We start from the raw sequence: 19,056 nt of genomic DNA on the forward strand, positions 1-19,056 counted from the left end.
ACCCTGAAGCTCGTTTCCATCTGCAGCCCCTGAGCAGGCTTTTTGTGGTCATAAAACTATCCATACAAAAACTGACATCGATAAACTATGCAACAAGACAAGTAGACATCGTACAGGAGACGGAACAATTGTTCGACGTTTTAATGGTGGCCGCACTCGCCGAGACACGTGTGTTTGACTCTGAACAGAGTGATTTGGTTTGCTTGTCCTTCATATCTCGTCCGCCGTACATCTACAAAACGCTGAATTTTCGAATCATATAATGTCAAATCATATAGTCAATGCCTGAACTGTTGTGCCCGATGTCGGTGGTTTTCAACAAGTAGTCCGGGGACCCCCAGTTGTCCTTGAGCGAATTCCAGGTGGTCCCCAGCTAAATGGAGAGTTGCTAACCCAAACTGACCCTTCTAGATTCTTTAGCTCTTGACCCTTCTAGATCTTTAACTCTTGAGGTTTTATTGCACAACCAAGAGTCCACTTGTGTTATATTGTATCTCTTTATTTGCCTCAAAGGATGCAAGCTGTCAGGGTGAAGTGTCTCCACAGGCAGAAGTACATTTGCTATGAAGGGCAACTGACCTTCAATTCATTTTTGGAGTGTGGTGAGTGAAACAAATTGCACATGGAATAGAATTGTCATCTACCAAATAGTGTATTTTGACTGCAGCCCCCATCTATAAATATGTTGTTCCAGGGGCCCTGAGAAAGATTTGAGTTGAAAATGTTTGCTTTAAAAAATTATATTTAGACAAATATTTGCACAAATTTTAATGCTTTTTCAAAAATGGCAGTTGTACGAGCTCACAAAACAGCACTCAGTGGTGCACTACAAGCTTGTATATCTGCTAATATTGATATTCAAACAGTTTTCTGAAAAGAACAACAAAAAAGTCTTATGTTTTTGTATCAGTGGCGCTCAATATTTCATGTCAAGGATCCCCCAAAATTATATGTCTTTGGCCGCAGACCCCCATCTGAATATCTGTTGTTTCAGGGACAGAAGCAAAGATTTGTGTTACAAATGTTGACTGTGAAAGATTTTAGGCACCTTTTCAAGATTCTTGAAAAAATATCAGATCTGCAAGCTCATAGTGCACTACTCGGGGGCAGACTTTGCGCTTGTAGATCTTCTATTTTTCAACAGTTAAAGCATGACGCTATAATGCTTAAAACACCAAGAGGTGTTCCCGCCCAAAATGGGTTAATGGTTAAAGTGGTTTGAATTATAGTGACACAGATGCATGGCCTTTAATAATAATAAAATAAATACATTGCAGTCAGATTCATCAATGTTGTGCAATCTTGTTTTGTCTGCAGTTTCCAAGAAATTTGCAATTCCAATCTTGGATTTAAAAGTCTATGACGATCTGAACACTGAGGTTGATGAGTAGGCGTTTACGTTTCTTGTGAATAAACCACACCTGGGTGTGCTTGAGGTGCGTTTACCTCAAGGCTCACATCCTGAAGGTGTGGCACTTATTACTCGGAGTCATATAATGCACACAGTCCTTGCTAACCTAGAATGTGAAGTATTTTTGCACTTCAAAATGCTCTTTGTTTCAAAACACCCAATGTAATGCAACATGGATCCATCCTCATCGAACATAATCTTTTTCCATTCTACGTGTTGCAAATGATCCCCTCTTGCTGATAGTATCACACCTGGACTGCTAGATTCAGCAAGCCCCTCAAGCCACTCCATTGCCAGCTCCAGAAGCTCCTTTCTCAGCTCCAGTGTGGAAAACGAGGGGGACTCTGATGACGTCATCATTTTGCAGCCAAGTCCTGCCCGAAGTAACAGAGCTGACCAGACTCGTCTCGCTCAGGTGAGCCTTGATGACTGTTTGAAATCGAGATGCTGATTCTGATAAGGGGGAAAAGCCCATGTACAGTTTTGAAGTAAAGGGGGGATGGTGGCCACTCACTTATTCTCGTGCCTTCATATTGTCATTGTGACTCAGCCCCCTTCGTGTTGCAACCTGAGATTGACAGAATAGTCGTTTACCTTCTCCCACTTCGATGATTGAAAGGATTCTGAAGGAGAAACCTGGAGGGGAGAGGATCATGAATGAGCATGCTCAGACAAAAAGTCTGACAGATTCTCGGAGACGTGACATGGTGAAGATACTGGTGGCACACATGGCCAGTGAACATGGGTATGACGGCATGATGAACATGAGCACCCAATGTACACTTTTTGTTTTAATTGGTGCAGACCAAGAGCCTTTTTTTGCAGAAGGCATCAGGAAACAATACTTTTGTTTGTATCTTGTGTGTGTGTGTGTGTGTGTGTGTGTGTGTGTGTGTGTGTGTGTGTGTGTGTGTGTGTGTACCCTGTAGGGCAAGTCCTTCAAGGCGTGTCAAAGAGGAATGTGCAATGGGCATCACTGCCTTGTTCCCTTATCTGGCAGACCCCCAGGGCAATTTGGGCCATGTAAGTAGATAAAACAAGTCTGTAATTGCTCAAAATAGGACTGTTGAGTGCATTGTAAACAACATATTATTGAACATTTCTGGATGCTGAGCTTTCTCCTAGTTCAGCACTGCAGATGTCAGAGCCTTTGACTCCTAGTTCAGCACTGCAGATGTCAGAGCCTTTGACTCCTAGTTCAGCACTGCAGATGTCATAGCCTTTGACTCCTAGTTCAGCACTGCAGATGTCAGAGCCTTTGACTCCTAGTTCAGCACTGCAGATGTCAGAGCCTTTGACTCCTAGTTCAGCACTGCAGATGTCAGAGCCTTTGACTCCTAGTTCAGCACTGCAGATGTCAGAGCCTTTGACTCCTAGTTCAGCACTGCAGATGTCAGAGCCTTTGACTCCTAGTTCAGCACTGCAGATGTCAGAGCCTTTGACTCCTAGTTCAGCACTGCAGATGTCAGAGCCTTTGACTCCTAGTTCAGCACTGCAGATGTCAGAGCCTTTGACTCCTAGTTCAGCACTGCAGATGTCAGAGCCTTTGACTCCAAGTTCAGCACTGCAGATGTCAGAGCCTTTGACTCCTAGTTCAGCACTGCAGATGTCAGAGCCTTTGACTCCTAGTTCAGCACTGCAGATGTCAGAGCCTTTGACTCCTAGTTCAGCACTGCAGATGTCAGAGCCTTTGACTCCTAGTTCAGCACTGCAGATGTCAGAGCCTTTGACTCCTAGTTCAGCACTGCAGATGTCAGAGCCTTTGACTCCTAGTTCAGCACTGCAGATGTCAGAGCCTTTGACTCCTAGTTCAGCACTGCAGATGTCAGAGCCTTTGACTCCTAGTTCAGCACTGCAGATGTCAGACCCTTTGACCTTGATTTTAGTCCACCTTAGCGGGTGCGGAGCCACCTAGCCTAGCCACCGCTAGCAGCTCCCCCGCAGCTCCCGAGCAGCCGTGATGTCACCCAGCGGGCTCAGGTGAGCCCCTGCATGGTTTCTCCCTCTCTCTTTGTTTCCCTCCTCCCTCTCCTGCTCTTAGGAAAGATCCAGGAGGACGCTGGCTGCTTCCTGTTCTGCCCTCCCACCTGACATCTGGGAGAAGAGTTGATTGGAGCCTGGTTGCCCCTCCACCTGGCTGGTTCCAGGGAGGCCTCTTTATCAGCCACTCCCCTGCTTTGTTCTGGGTCTCTCTCTCTTTCTGGCGGCCTGCTGAGCAACATACTCTGAGAAACCACTTTGTAAGATCAACTTATTTGGAAGTGGGAGGTGGTCGGTTGAGGTTAGATTGGGGTACCCCACACCTTACATCACGTAGTCTTCTTTTGTATACCACACTAGTTTATGGGTTGGTGCCATCCTTGTACGTTTTTGACAACCTTGATGAGTTAGACGGGCAGGCCTTTTGCTACTTGTGTTTCTTGTGTCAGGAAGATTTCAGTTAGGCCTTGTTTTGATATGTTAAGTTGATTTGTTTGGCACAATCCCCTCACGGCCTACCTTCCCTCCCACTTTGTACACAACTCTTGTACTTTTGATCACCCCTTTGTGAAATAAATAATTCTTGCACTGATAATTTTCCACTTGGCTGTTTGTGTTATTCCTTGTGTTGCCGCAAGGAATGTAACATACTGTGAAGACTGTATGGTGACTTGTTTGTTTTATGTTTTGTATACTCTGACACAGTTTTCACGGTGCTCTGGTGAACGTGACGACGCTGCTCTCACTAAAATAAAAGACGCCTTAGGCATCAGTCGAGACTCTCTTTGGGGATCCAAGGGTTGCTACACTGATGAAGCATACAACTGATGAGGTAATCATGAAGGAGAAGATGAAACAGACCTTCACCCATCGCCAAGCAATGGTTCACAATCCAGTGAAGTCCTCTGAAATATTCACCACCTTTCCAAGACTTCCTGACATCGCAGGAATGGTGTGTGGCTCTTGAAATGAAACATAACTAACCCTTTTACAGCTGAAGCCGATTCTAAAAAAAAAGGCTTCTAAATCCTGTTTTCTGAAAAAACTTTCTGTCAGGGGTTCTCAAACCATTCCATGACAAGGACACCAAAAATGATGTGTAATTGGCCACGACCCCCATCTGAAAATGTTGTTTCAGGTCCCCCCAGAAGCAAAGATATGAATTCAAAACGTGTGCCCTCAAAGAATATATCAAAGATTTGTGCCACCTTTTCACTATTAGATCCACGTGAACTTGTATCATGTATATGCTTGACTTATAAGTACACATGAGTTCAAAGTATCATGAACAGATAATACATAAGACAACAGAAAAACACTTCCTATCAATCTCAGCAACAGAAAGCATTTCCTGAAGCCACCTCTTGAAACATGGAGCCCTCCAGTTTAATAATTTGAATTCTTTAGCTGCAACCATGCCTGCTTGTAGAGCCTGTTTTTGAAAAGGAGGAAGAGTCCTCGTCCTGTCAGAGCAACCAAATACAGCAAAGTTCCAGTCTTGTTTGGAAAACCAATCCAATATATCCCACCAGAAGTTACTGAGAACAGGACAGTGCCAGAAGAAGTGTGCCATCGATCCTTCAGCACTACGACATCCATCATACGTGGGAGAAACAGATCCAAATATCTGACTAAGCCCAATTTTGGAAAAATGAAGTATACGCAAGACTTTGAATTGAATCAGTCTGTATCTCGAATCGATGGAACATTCCTGTACACTGACCAGGCTTTCCTCCCACAGTGCCTCTGACACTGGGACGTCCAGTTCTTTGGCCCAGGCCTCCCTGAGAGGACTGGCGTCTACTGGAATCAAAGGCAGTGACCAAGCGAGAAATCAAATGTTGGGAGTTCCACGTGAGAGAAGTAAATCTTCAAAGATGTTGCTCTTTGGTTTAATGGTGAACTCTGGAATATCCTCGCACACAATGATGCCAAAGTGTGTCTGAGGAAGGAGGTGTTCAGATTGGAGCTGAAGGAATGAAGCAGATTTGTTATCAACCATCTTCTCCAGTGGAACAGAGTCCTCTCTTCCTCCATTCCAGAAGCACACTGTCCATCATCGCTGGCTTGAACAAATGGTTCTATGATACAGGTGTGTGGATTGACACATCTGACATTCCAAGCAATTGTTTAATAAGATTCCAGATCTTCAGAGGGTTTCAAAGAATAAAGTTATGACCAAGTCATTTGTCAGCAGGCTGCGCTCCCCAGTAAAGCAGTGCAGGAAGAGAGGTCCCTGAAACTGACACAGACTGGATTTTCAGCCGGGACGGGGAGACAGCAGACCAGTCATCGCCAGGGGAGCCCCACTGTCCAGTTTTCTGATGAATCGTCCCTACTTGAAAGGGCTCAAGAATACACAAGTGGTATTCCTCTTGGTTTGACCATTTATTTTGAAGGGACCAATTTGGAGCAGGTAAGAGTCCTAGGATGGACAAGGAAATAAAAGGGTATATTTCAGTTCCAAGAATAATTTACATTTCCCTTCAACATGAGCAAAATTATGCTAATTATGCAGAGCCCAATTTACTTGTAAACAATACTTTTCTATTTACAATTTACACATTCGCACCATCGCATTCAAGTTTGACTATGAAGGAGGAGGCTAGTCATGCAATATGGACAGAATGATCATCAGAAATCCATGAAACAATGTTTCCAGGATCACTACATAAGGCTTGGCCTGGTCTAAGCTACTTTGTGATCTATATTATTATGATTATGATTGTTGTTATTATTATTATTATTGTTATTATTGTTATTATGATTATGATGATGATGATGATGATGATTATTGTTATTATCATTATTATTATTATTGCTGTTATTATTGTTATTATTGTTATTATGATTCTGATTATTGTTATGATTATTATTATTATTAGGATTATACTTATTATTGTAATTGTTATTATTATTGTTATGATTATGATTGTTATTGTTATTATTATTGTTGGTGTTGTCAAGCATTAGCCAAATTAGCCACACACTATGAAACAATACATCATCATCATAGTCCTTTGAATTAGATGACACTTCATTGAATGCCTGCAGACTAGCACACACTATCAGACTACATTCCCCATAATCCTCTGCGACATCAGGAAACAAATTGGTGTGCTGTTTTCAAACTCTTGTTTCCAACTAAACAGCCAACAGCAACAGATGCACTTTGTGACACACATTGAGAACATGACCGCTGCATCAGTGGACTATGGACGACATCAAGTTGATTCAAATGTCTTCATTTTAAATTCACCAAGCAAACGCTCCACACTGGTGATGGGTGGATGAGGCGTCATGAAGCGTCATGAAGCGTGTCGACACAATGACACACTGTGTTGATACTGTGTCACTGAATACTGGCACCTGCTGGACTTTAAACTTCCCTGCAGGCTTGACAGACTGACCTGACACTGATTTGATGACCTGGTGTACACAATAATGTCATTGAAGTCTTTGCGTTCATATTGGATCATTCCATGTCTTTAAACAATGTGAAGATGTATCTTAATGTGAAAATCTAAGTGAAAATGTTGGTAATGAGGACGCTTGAGGACTTTTACAAATTTTTATTTCAAAAAATTCGTTTTTCTGACATTTTAAAATTAAGTCTGTTACGTTTTTTTGATAAAACTTCTCCAGCTGTCGAAAACACGGCACAGATGAGGCTGGAGTGCAAAGAAATTGTAGGGACAGCTGGTAGAGGTTTGGACAGATTGTCTTTTGGTTGGCCCAGTAACTCACTGGATCCTGGGCCCTGGAAGTACTGCCCTCTGCCAGGTATCTCTGCACCTCCTGGAAGGCATCAGCTGTGGCACTTTTTGTCTGCCTGCCCACTTCCATGTCCAAATGTTGTCAAAGGTTATCTCAAAAACAACAAACTGGCATTTTAGGACATGATTTCCCACAACAACAAACAATGCAGGTTCCTGTGGACCAAACAGCAGCTAAGAAGGTAGTGTTGGTGTCTCTGTTCCTCTCCAGAAGCACACAACTGTTGACAGAAGGCTTGGCTTTCCAAGAGAACACACTGACACTGGTGTGGTAGCCCTGAGTGTCGTGACTGAACAACCATCAGTCTTAGACTGTTAAAGAGGCTAAGAGAGGACACTTGTCAGACATTATTGTGTCTGATCGCCACAACCCACGTGTGCTATTTAAAACCATTGACTCTGCTCTGAATGCCCCACAGCCTGTCTGCCTGGAAGCACCCACTGAAATGTGCAATGACTTCCTGCACTTTTTCATTGACAAGGTTGTTATCAGGAGGGCTCTCATCTCAGCTCCTGCCGCTGACCCCTCTGCTTCTGTCCGTTGCCCGGCTGTGTTCGATAAGTTTGAGCCTGTGACTTTGTCATTTTTAAAGATGTGGTTGGCCACATGAAGCCATCAGGTTCCCCTCATGATTCTGTCCCTCCTCATTTTTAAAAGAGGTTTTCCCCAGTATGGGGCAGTCAGTTCTGGGTGTTAGTAACAGCAGTCTGTCTTCTGGTGTTGTCCCCATTAGTTTTAAACATGCAGTAGTGCAACCACTGCTTACGAAACCTGGCCTTGACAGCACTGTATTGGCTAACTTTAGGCCCATCTCTAAGTTGCCTTTTATTTCTAAGGTCTTGGAGAAAGTTGTGTCTGCTCAACTGAAGTCTTTTCTGGATGAGCATGATATTCTGGAGGTTTTCCAGTCAGGTTTTAAGACTCTGCATAGCACAGAGTCAGCACTGCTTAGGGTCTTCAATGACATCCTCCTGGCAAACGACTGTGGAGATGATGTGATTCTTGTCCTGCTGGACCAAACTGCTGCCTTTGATACAGTGGATCACAATATTTTATTATCTCGGTTGCAGCACCTAGTGGGCATTTGTGGTAGTGCTCTGCGGTGGTTTAGGTCCTATCTGACAGACAGAACTCTGTGTGTAAGCTTTGCTGGTTCTGAATCTTCCCCTGCTCCTCAGTCATTTGGGGTTCCACAGGGCTCAATTTTAGGGCCTCTCCTTTTTTCATTGTATGTACTTCCTCTGGGCTCCATTCTCATCAGCATGGCATCTCTTTTCACTGCTATGCTGGTGACAGTCAGATAGATGTGCCACTAAAGAAGAAAGATGCTCTCTCAATCAAGCCACTTCTGTTATGTCTTGATGACATTAAAGCCTGGATGGCCCTAAACTTTTTCAATTTTAACGAGAAGAAAACTGAAGTGATGGTGTTTGGTCCCAGTGGCTCCTGTGAACCTCCCCCTATTGACTTGGGCCCCTTGGCTCTGTATGTGAAGCCAACTGTTTCAAACTTGGGTTTAAGATGGACAGGGATTTCAAACTAGATCGTCAAATAGGTGCAGTGGTGAAGTCCATTTTCTTTCATCTGAGGCTGTTAGCAAAAGTGAAGCCCTTTCTTGCAGGAGAGCATTTTGAGACTGTGATTCATGCCTTCATCACTTCTCGGCTTGATGATTGCAGTGCTCTTTACTTTGGAATCAGCCAGTCCTCCCTCTCACGTCTCCAGTTGGTACAAAATGCTGCTGCTCGACTTTTAACCGGAGCAGGAAGAAGGAGCCCATCGTTCTGGCCTCCCTCCACTGGCTGCCTGTGCACTTCAGGGTTCATTTTAAGATTCTTTTATTTGTTTTTAAATCCTTAAATGGTCTGGCCCCCCTTACCTCTCTGAGCTGCTTCACCCTCGTGCTCCTGCTCGGTGCCTCAGGTCAGCTGACCAGCTGCTCCTGGAGATACCGAGGTCTAAGCGGAAGCTCAGAGGGGACAGAGCCTTTTCTGTTGCTGCTCCCAAATGATGGAACGATCTGCCTTTGCACCTCAGACAGGCTTCTTCACTGTCCATTTTTAAAACTAATCTTAAAACCTATTTTTATTCCTTGGCTTTTGACCCAGCATGAGACTTTGCTCCTGTTTTAGTATTTTTATTGTTCTTCACTTGATTATTATGTTTTATGACTATTTATGTACAGCACTTTGTTTTCAGCTGTGGTTGTTTTTAAAGTGCTTTATGAATAAAGTTGAGTTGAGTCTTAGTTTTCAAAGACCTTCTGCCCTTGGAGGAGAGTTTTAGGCCTTCCTGGTGTTGCTGGACAGGCGGAGCAGGGACCGAGCAAAGCTGTGGTTTCTAAGAATGGAGAAAGTCCCTGACAACATGACGCTTGGGCCCAGAGTTCAAATACTGAACCTTTCCTTCAAGTATCTCTACATCAGTTCCTTTGTTCCACATCAAAACCACTGTTTTGGCAGTCCAACACTTCATCGGACAGTTGTATAAAACAATGCTGCATTCCTACTTTGCCAGGTTGCCTTGAATGTGGCGTCACTTCCTGTTCTGACACTCTGCTGCTTTTTCAACATTTTTAACAAGAAATGTTTGTTCACAATTCACTGAAACGAGTGTGTTCAATGCCACACATTTACAGACCTTTGTGTTTCCTTGAAGGTTCATGTTGGAACACTGAACGTAGTAAAACCTGTTCTTTAATGGGAAATCCCTGTAGATGAAGTGGAACATTCCAGAACTTCACTTTAACACACTCCAATTCCAGAGCTTCTGTTTGAATGGAGCTGTTGTTCATGGATTTTGATGGACGATGCTTGGTTTTCCATTGTCCAATGAATGTTTGACCCTTCCAGTCCTCTAAAGTGATGGACTAATACTGGCAAGATGCAGAAATCCTCTATTGTTCAAAGCACAGATTCTGTGTTGATACATTGTTGTAGTTTTTATACTTGGAGAAACCAGAATCTGACAGGAAATCACTGTAGAAAGTTGGCTCAGTTTCAGAAAGTAACAACTCAGTAGCTTCACTTGACAGTGACGGACCTTAAACTGGGCTGTTTTGATGGACTCTGCTTGCTTTTCCACTGTCAAATGAACTTTTCTAATGGGAAATTCCTGCTCATAGACTGGTTTGTTTCATAAATGAACCAGTAAGAGCCCTGAACTGAGAGAAGAACCTGAAAGGTCCTTGTTCTTCATGTGTTTTCCATGATGGGCCTGTTTTCCTGCAGTTGAAAGCACATTTCTCAACACTAAATGGACTGTAATTTCATCAGTTTGGACTGGGAAAGCTGCTGGGTATTTTTACAGTTTCTTCCATGGAATTTTGTGGAACAGTTCATGACTGTAATTGGACGGTACCGTCTGGAAACGCTGCTGCCAGACTTTTGACCCTTTTTTTACAGTGCAGTAAAGACCCAGGCCCTTAGACCTGTCCAGCCTCACACCATCTGGAGGTGTTGGTGCTGAATGGGCTTGTTCAGTGAACCCTTGGGGCTCCATCCACCAAAACCTGTCCACGTGGTCTCGGCCCCACTAGGACCAGGTCCTGTGAGTTTCAACTCTCTATGTACCAGGGCCCAGGAGCTGGAGGGCTCCTGAATCAGCAGTGTTGGTTTAGGTTGAGGGACAGAGTTGCTGAAGTTGGGGTTTTTGAATGTAGACACTGAGAGGACGGTCTCCAGTGACCTTTGACCTTGACAGAGGCCTTCCCACACCTGTTCTGGTTTGACCTGATTTGGGCTCTAGAGAGAGGAGAGGAGAGAGAGGAGAGGAGAGAGAAGGAGAGGAGAATAGAGGAGAGAGAGAGAGGAGAGGAGAGAGAGAGGAGAGGAGAATAGAGGAGAGAGACGAGGAGAGGAGAGAGAGGAGGAGAGGAGAGAGAGAGGAGAGGAGAATAGAGGAGAGAGACGAGGAGAGGAGAGGAGAAGAGACAGGAGAGAGGAGAGGAGAGAGGAGAGGAGAGGAGAGAGGAGAGGAGAGGAGAGAGGAGAGGGGAGGAGAGGCCTCCATGTGGCTCATGGATCCCTGCATGGAGAGACCGTCCCTTCTCCTTCTCTGTGTCCACAAAGCCACGGCGGTGGAACCAAAGGTCTCCAATGTGCAGGGTCCTTGACAAAGTGGGGCTTCATGGTGGTGGACTGATGGCTCTACCTGCTGCTACAACACAGGCTTGGGATTTCTCCTCTGGAGCACACAAGGTTGAGGTGGGTTTTCTAGCCCAGCCTGGAAGGCTCTCACACACTCGCCAGAATTCAGTTTCTTTGATGTGTCCTGAGATCAAAGACAGAATTCTAGGATCAAATACACTGGGAAAGCCCCCTGATGACATCATCAGGAATCTGACTTGGATCTGGTCCTCACCTGAGCCGGTTTCGTTGCAGCTCCTGGTTTTTGCGACTGCACTCGTGGACACGTTCAAAGATTTCTCAGTTTTCCACAGCGCCTGACCTTCAGGTCTGAGAGGACTGATGGACGGTGGTTCCTCTCTACTGAGCTGCTGGTTCCTGCCATGACATGAATTCTACCAGTTGGTAAAGGGAGCTGTCAGCTGGGGACAAACCTGACTTCTGCTCAGCTCCACTGATGCTCCACCCCAGGAAGAAGGTAGGAAGTTCCACCAAGGAACCTGACAAGGTGAACCTGAGAGGGGAACCTTTTCAGGTGATGACATCATGAAGCTCCCTGAGAGAAGGACGAGCAGAGGGAGGCCACTTTGAGGAGCTAGAATATCAAACCTGTTCCAGTTCTTAACAATTCTTGGCTCTACTCCATGACTCCATGTATCTTGTTTGATATATTTGATGTCTTCAGTATGAATCTCCAAAGTAGAAGGTAGTCCAAATAAAGGACACCACTGAAGAAGAGGGTGTCCTCACTTCTGAGCGGTAGTGAGTGGCTGCTCTGTCCATGTCCTGTTTTTAAAGTACTATTTATTTAGTGGCTTTAGGGGCAGACAACAAAAACAGCATCCCATTTTTAAAGCGTTGCATCGTGAGGTGTAGAGGTCCCAGGTGGAGGGAGGACTGCTACCCACAGTTCTTTGTGCTGCCTTGACCCCCCCCCCCCCCCCGCTGAGCCTTCTGTTCAGCAGCCTGTAGCTGCCGTGCCACACGGTGCTGAGGCCCTGCCTCAGTTGTAGAGAGCAACACTCCAAGAGCCAGGATCCAAAAGGGTAACAGCTCACCTTCACTATCTTTGTCCAACAGAACCCCCACCAGCTTCGGGTGGTGGACCAGGCCCCCAGCTCTGGCTGTGATGGAGTTCTGTGGCCCTGATGGTGTCCACTTGTTTCCAGGCCAGACCAGGCTACCAGGAGACATGTGTGGAAACAGGGAAAGGGTGGTCCACCACCCATTCTCCAAACCCAAACCCAACCCCCACTGAGGAAGCAGCGTGTGATCCCAACCCACTTAACGGCCGCACCTTTGCACCTCCCTGCTGGATTTGTAGGCATGGCTTGTGACCAGGACATGGATGAATCCTGAGGGTTCCTTCCAGTGTCACTGCAGGCAGCATTGCAGAAACACATCAAAACAGGATTACAGTTCAATAGCAGGGATTTTCAGGGAGTTCAAGGTGCTGGGGAGAAGTGGGGTCCCAAGAACTGAAGGACTGTGCACCCCCTTTCTCCTCCTCAGACAGGTCTTTGCCCTCCTCCCCAAACAATTTTGTTGGGTTTTTCTTTTGATCTTTTGTTGTGAAAGTGCCTTTAGTCGTTTGTTTTATTGATCCTTTCATTTAAAAGCACTTTTAGTTGTTTGTTTTGAACTAATGAGCACATTTTTACTCCTAATTTCTAATATCATGTTGAATTGGTGATGTAACTGTTTAATGTGTGTTTTTAATATTGACAAATGTTTATGTACTCAAATAAATGTTCTTCCTTCATTTCACTACGTTCTCTGTCCTCTTTGACAGGTGCATCAAGAAAAGATCCTCTCACCACATGGCAACGCGCTTTCCCCTGAAATGGAGGTCCCATGAAGGACTTTAGGTAGGAATGATGTGGTGTGGTGGAAGGTGAGAACTGGGATGCTGCATGTAAAAGGTACTCCTGAGGCTGGAGGTGTCACCCTTAACACTGGAGGGCCTCTTGCCACAGTTGGGGGAGCTGGGAAAGTTTCCGGAGGTCCACATTTACAGGGAATGAACAGGGGTGCTAACGTTGCTGCAGGAACACCTCATTCCAGCCGTAGTGAACGGGCTCCAGTGTGGCAAATGTTGACCGCTCTTAGTTGGTGACAGCAGCTGATTATTGCTGGAAAGGTGAGCTTGGAAGCTTTCCTCTGATGGTGACAGGTTTGATGGGGGGGGGGGGGGTGACCAACTGTGTCAGGTGAGAGATGAACCCCCCAGAGCGGTCAGGTTTTGTGTCATGTTAGATTAATTTGAACCAGGATTGCCTTCTCTGACTCTGTCATTGTCAAACAATGCACGGCCTCCCATCAACTTCATAAAAACCCATGAATGGGTATTTTAATGTGTGTCAGTATGTGTTTTACACACACACACACTCACACACACACACACACACACACACACACACACACACGCTCCCTAAGAGTCCATGTGACTCACCCCTTCATAAAGGTGAAGTCTTATTTCACAAAAACTGCGGGGGAGCCTTCCAGTTCTGAGGTTAGCACCCCAACATCGGAGAAAAAGTGAAACACTGAAGACAAATCTCAAGAAGAACCTTTGTCCCTTCCCTCCCCAGACGGCAATGTCACGTCCATGCCCTAGCGGTGTTCTTGGTTGGCCTTGTGTCTGTCTTGTCTCCTGGCTCCCGCTTTTATATTGAAATTGAACTCTGCTCTCATTTCTGGTAACTTCCCTTCCCCTTAGTGTGTTTCCCACCAGGCCAGAAAACGGACGGAGTACCGTTTTCTTCATCAACCGTTCTCGTCAAAGAAATCTTCATGTGTAAATGTACATATTGGTGTATTGTTTGTTTGTTTTATTTTTTTATCTGTTCCCCTCTTTGCTTTGGAATGTGACACAGCCTGTCAACCATTTGTTTGTGAAATCGACAAAACTAAAGAAGCAAATGAAACATTTCGCTGATTAGTTGTGAGCCTTTTTTTTGTATCACAAACTTTAATTTGTAAATTTGTGGAAAAAGGCAAAGAAAGCAGGAGTGACCCTCCACATTAGGAGGGACTGACAAAGACTTGTACCTATGATAACCCAGCCTGTCATTTGGAAAAGAGATTCTATGCCTTGACTGAACTGGGAGGCTAACAAAGCCTGAGGAAAGCTAAAAACAATCCAAAAGGTTGCACGCTGAGACTGATGTCATTATGGTTATGAGGGGCCCTAACCCTATGTTCAGCACCTGACCAAAGTACTTGCATGCTCTTCAGTGAAGTATTTTTGAGTAATTCTCTAGAATAGTACTCTCAAGTACTATGACTGGGGGGTGGCAGTATTTCAGTTTGTTTTATTTAGTACTCATTCCACCTCTCCTTTGCCACCAATACTTGTTGTGGTCTGCATGTCCAGCGAGTGAGAGATTGTGTCAAACGTGGTGTTTTAGGGCTCCTGATCTGTGTCCTCCATGTGACTGAACCTTCATAACTCTTTGTGGCCTCGCTAAAACCACCAGAAACCCTAACCATCTTTGGGTGGTGGACCAAGCCCCCAGGAAGGACTGTGCATTCCTGCTCCCCACGTTTGTGGAGGGCAGGCCATAATTCTAAACCTAGCCCTTACGGTTCCAAAGTGCACCACTTTTGCTGGGGTGGTAGTCTTACCTTATACCTCCACTGATTTTATGTGTTCAAAGAATATATGCCACTTTATCTTAATCACTAATGTTGTGATAGAGTGAGAATTGAGCTGTCGTGTTTAAAATGGAGCTGCCTAAGGCCACAAGGACCAGGTCATATTTAAAGGCTATTAAGTTGACTTTTTTGAAACCCCACCACCTTCAGGCTTCATGCAGGATATCTTAGTAACCCATGCGAAATGGGAGACGAGAAAGCACTTAGGTGGGAGGGGACACTTACCTTAAAACCCTGAACCTTCACCCTGAGCAGCACCGATAGAGTGAACGCCTGTCCGGATGGAGGGCAAACCTTTCACTTGATTTGTTTCACTGCTCGTGGAATTTAAAGTTGGCATCACTCAGGCTAGGAAGCTCCTACACACACCTGCTTGCTACCATCGGAAAGCCCGTACACACATTTGGGGAGGGTAGCCAGCGTCTCGGGACTCTGCCCCCTACAGGTTGTATGTACACAAAAGTTACTGAACAGTTTAGCCTCAAAGAGACGGTGACCTAAAAGACATGCATATCAAAACAGGTACATGGAGAAGGGGCTGTTAGCTCGGGTGCTTGGAGGCCACTTTTGTTCCTTTGCACCCAGCCTGAGGAAGACACAAATTGTGTCGAAACGTCGCACGGGCACATGTTGACGTTTTTGATTTAGTTCATACCGAACCCCTAGCCCTAACCGCTCTCCATGCACCTCAGACAGGCAGGGAGTCAAAGTGTCTCTGAACAGTGACACAAGCAGGTGGAGAGGGAGGCGTTGAAGAGAAGAAAAGAACAGGCAGAGTTTCACATAAGCCATTTCAGCCCATCGGACCACTGGGCTCCGACAGGTAGGCCGACCCTCTACCTGTCCAGGTGGTTGATTTAGTGGACTGGATGTCTGTGGACCTGAACAGCTAGGCATCTGACAGCAATGAGTAAGACTTTGGGGTAAACTTTGAAGAAGAGGAAGATGAGGATGATGGAGAGAAGAGGAAGATCAGGGTGACATTGACAACTACGATGACGGCGTGGCCAGCAACGTGGAGAAACAGGGTGCCGACACCTTTGACCCAGAGGAGTACCAGTTCACTTGTCTGACATATAAAGGATCTGGTGAGGACGCCTCCCTCGGTAGGGGTTCCAGGCACGTCCAACAGGGAGGAGGCCTCGGGGCCGACCCAGGACCCTGGAGGGATTATATATCTCAGCTGGCCTGGGAACGCCTCGGGATTCCCCCGGAAGAGCTGGTGGACGTGGCTGGGAGAGGACAGTCTGGGCCTCCTTGCTGAGGCTGCTGCCCCCCCGACCCAGACCAACCGGATCAGAGGAGGACGATGAAGATGATGAAATGAAATGAAACCCCTCTTTTTCCTTTTTTTATTTTTTAACCCTTTAAATAATAAATGAAATGAAAGACACTTGTTTTGACTAACATATTCATCTGAAATTATGTTTTACGATTGATAATAATAATTATTATTTATTATTATTTTAATAATTACATCAGAGGTTAGTGGTTAGGGTTAGGGTTCGGTGAATGAGCAAAAAACCCTCCCCTCAATGGGAAGGGAGGTGCACGGTCCATCCACTTGTCAGACCACCATACCACCAGTCCCCTTGAGGTGGATGTGCACGGCAGCACTGGCCATAGTGCACTACCATCCACGGGTCATCATCCTTGGAGTTCCCCATTGCTGGGTTCTGTTTTTAGTGTATCGGCGTAGCCTTTGTCATGTATTTAATGAATTTTTAAGGGTCCTATATTATTTATTATTCATTGTGAAAATATGAAATCAAATGAAATGGAAATAATGTTTTAAATTGTTTATGAAAAATCAAATCAAATTATTTTTAAATCAAATTGCTTTGAAATAAAAACCAAAAAGGCAGCATTTCAACCCTGGGAAGAATCTTCATCAGGCCTGGCCCACAACAGCCAAGCACAACCCAGTGCTCTCCAGTGCTAATAAACAGGTGTGTAGTTTCCAGTGTCAAAGCAAGAAAGAGCCTCTCCTGCCCCTCCCTCTACTTCTACCCTCTGTATTTTCTCTACAGAAAAAACCATGGAGATGCTCTCTGCTACTTTGGCATGATGCCATGCTAATGAGCCTCCAAGAAGCTCAGCATCATCCTGGTCTTTCCATCAGCAGGAAGCCTCAGAGCGATAGAAAGAGTCAAGACCATACAACCTTCAATGCCTCTGACAGAAAGAGGCTGTTGGTCATCCACTGTGTTGCCACTGCAGTGAGCCTGCTGTCATTCGGTTGGCATTCTTAAAGACTACATGTATTCCATGGTAGGCTTTCTTTAGAATGAGTGGTCAGTGGGTAATTATTGTTTCTTTTGGGGTGGTAGAAAACTTCAACATTTCAGAAGCATCCCACAGGAATGTGGAAAAATTGTGTGGGCCTGCTGTGCCCAACTGGAAGGGTGGAACCCTGAGACACATCCCAAATCAATCCAACTTTCTATGTCCCCTCATTCAGACCCTCTTAAATTGAATTTATATTTCTATTACTATTCCCATGAAATCATCTTATAATCATACTGCCTTTCCCTGACAGGTACAGAGATTGTCTTCCTGAGGAGTGGCTCTGTGGCAACTGTGACGGCCTGCATCACAAAAAGCAGCCCCTCCACAACAGGGAATCCATCACTGATGGTTCTTTAAAGCTATTCCTCCAAGTACCCACATCATGAAAAACAACCATGGTTATTGCACCCACGAGCAAGGTATGTCTTGACCCAAGTCTTAATTTTTCTTCATATGTATCTCTGGCTTGTGACAAATAATAGCAGGGAGTGGTTCCTTTTTTTGGTCAGCATGCATTTTTCCAGCTGTGAGGGCACCATGCTGTTCTTATCAGGGCAAAAATACCGCCACATCACCGGGGAAACCAGTGATTTTAATGACTATCAATGGTGAGGACAATTCACTACACCACACAGACCACGCCGATGCAGTATGCAGCAAGAAGGTTCCGGGTGGGAGTCCCGGCTCGAGTGCAGGATCTTTCTGGGTGAGTCTCCATGTCCTCGCTGTTCCTGTGTGGGTTCTCTCTGGTTCTCCAGCTTCCTCCACAGTCCAAAGACGTCAAGAGGGGACGAGGCTGATTGATTCTCTAAATTGACCGTAGGTGTGAATGTGAGTGTGAATGGTTGTTCGTCTCTGTATGTTGGCCCTGCGATGGACTGGTGACCTGTCCAGGGTGAACCCCGCCTCTCGCCTGTAGACGCTGAGATAGGCTCCACCCCCCGCAACTCTGAATAGAAAGGAATAAGCGGAAGACAATGGATGAATGAATGAATGTTACGTTGGTGATGTCACTGTGAAATGCAGGTTTTGATATCAATGTTGTTTTTCTCCTTTTCAATGTTGACTTAAATAAATGTTCTTCCTTCATTTAACTACATATTCTTGCTTTTTTATCCCTCTTAATTATTCATTCAATTTATCCATCCATCCATTTTCTTCCACTTATTCCTGTTAAGGGGGGGTGGAGCCTGTCCCAGTGACTGTCAGGCAAGAGGCGGGGTTCACCCTGGACAGGTCGCCAGTCCATGGCAGGGCCAACATATCGAGACAGACGACCATTCACAATCTCAGTCGTACCTACGGTCAATCTAGACTGTCAGTCAGCCTCGTCGCCTCTTGATGTCTCTGGACCGTGGGAGGAGGGAGAGAACCCACACAGGGAGAACATGCAGACTCCATCCAGAAAGGCCCGCAGAACCTAGTGTTGGTTGGTGCTAGTGGCTCATGTTGCTTTGGATGAGAGGAGACGAAGGAAAAGCTCAACGTGGGGGAAGGTGGAGGTGAGACTGGCACGGGAGAGCAAGGAAGAAGAAGCTGGGACGAGACTTGGCTCCATTGGTGGAAATGGCACCTATGGACAAGTCTACAAGAGACAACATGTCAAGGCTGGACAGCAGGCTACCACCAGGGTCCTGGACGTCACGGAGGATGAAGAGGAGGAAATTAAACTGGAGGTTAGCATGAAGAAGAATCCCAGCACAGAAACATGGCCACCTACTAGGGTGCTTCCAGTAAGAGGAGGCCTCTGGACATGAAGACCAGCTCTGGCTGTGATGGAGTTCTGTGGAGCTGCTGACCTCACACTCCTGGTGA

At 45.5% G+C, this 19,056-nt stretch overlaps 2 long non-coding RNA genes across 3 annotated transcripts; both read left to right on the forward strand.

The window, feature by feature from the left end:
- Positions 1-580: 580 nt before the first annotated feature.
- LOC147260870 (uncharacterized) lies at positions 581-2,601 on the forward strand. Of its 2 annotated transcripts, XR_015116199.1 has the most exons (4): positions 581-602; positions 1,655-1,826; positions 2,031-2,156; positions 2,341-2,601. It is a non-coding gene; the product is annotated as an uncharacterized LOC147260870 (long non-coding RNA). The 2 variants fall into 2 exon arrangements; XR_015116198.1 differs by lacking the exon at positions 581-602 and having other exon boundaries at positions 711-1,826.
- A 1,546-nt stretch (positions 2,602-4,147) lies between these two features.
- On the forward strand, positions 4,148-12,649 carry LOC147260871 (uncharacterized). The gene is made up of 4 exons (XR_015116200.1): positions 4,148-4,223; positions 5,133-5,483; positions 5,589-5,807; positions 12,376-12,649. It is a non-coding gene; the product is annotated as an uncharacterized LOC147260871 (long non-coding RNA).
- Positions 12,650-19,056: the final 6,407 nt, after the last annotated feature.

The sequence above is a fragment of the Aulostomus chinensis genome, chromosome 5, assembly GCF_037954235.1.
Source record: "Aulostomus chinensis isolate RoL2024-O1b breed Wild chromosome 5, RoL_Achi_v1.0, whole genome shotgun sequence".
NCBI lineage: Eukaryota > Metazoa > Chordata > Actinopteri > Syngnathiformes > Aulostomidae > Aulostomus > Aulostomus chinensis.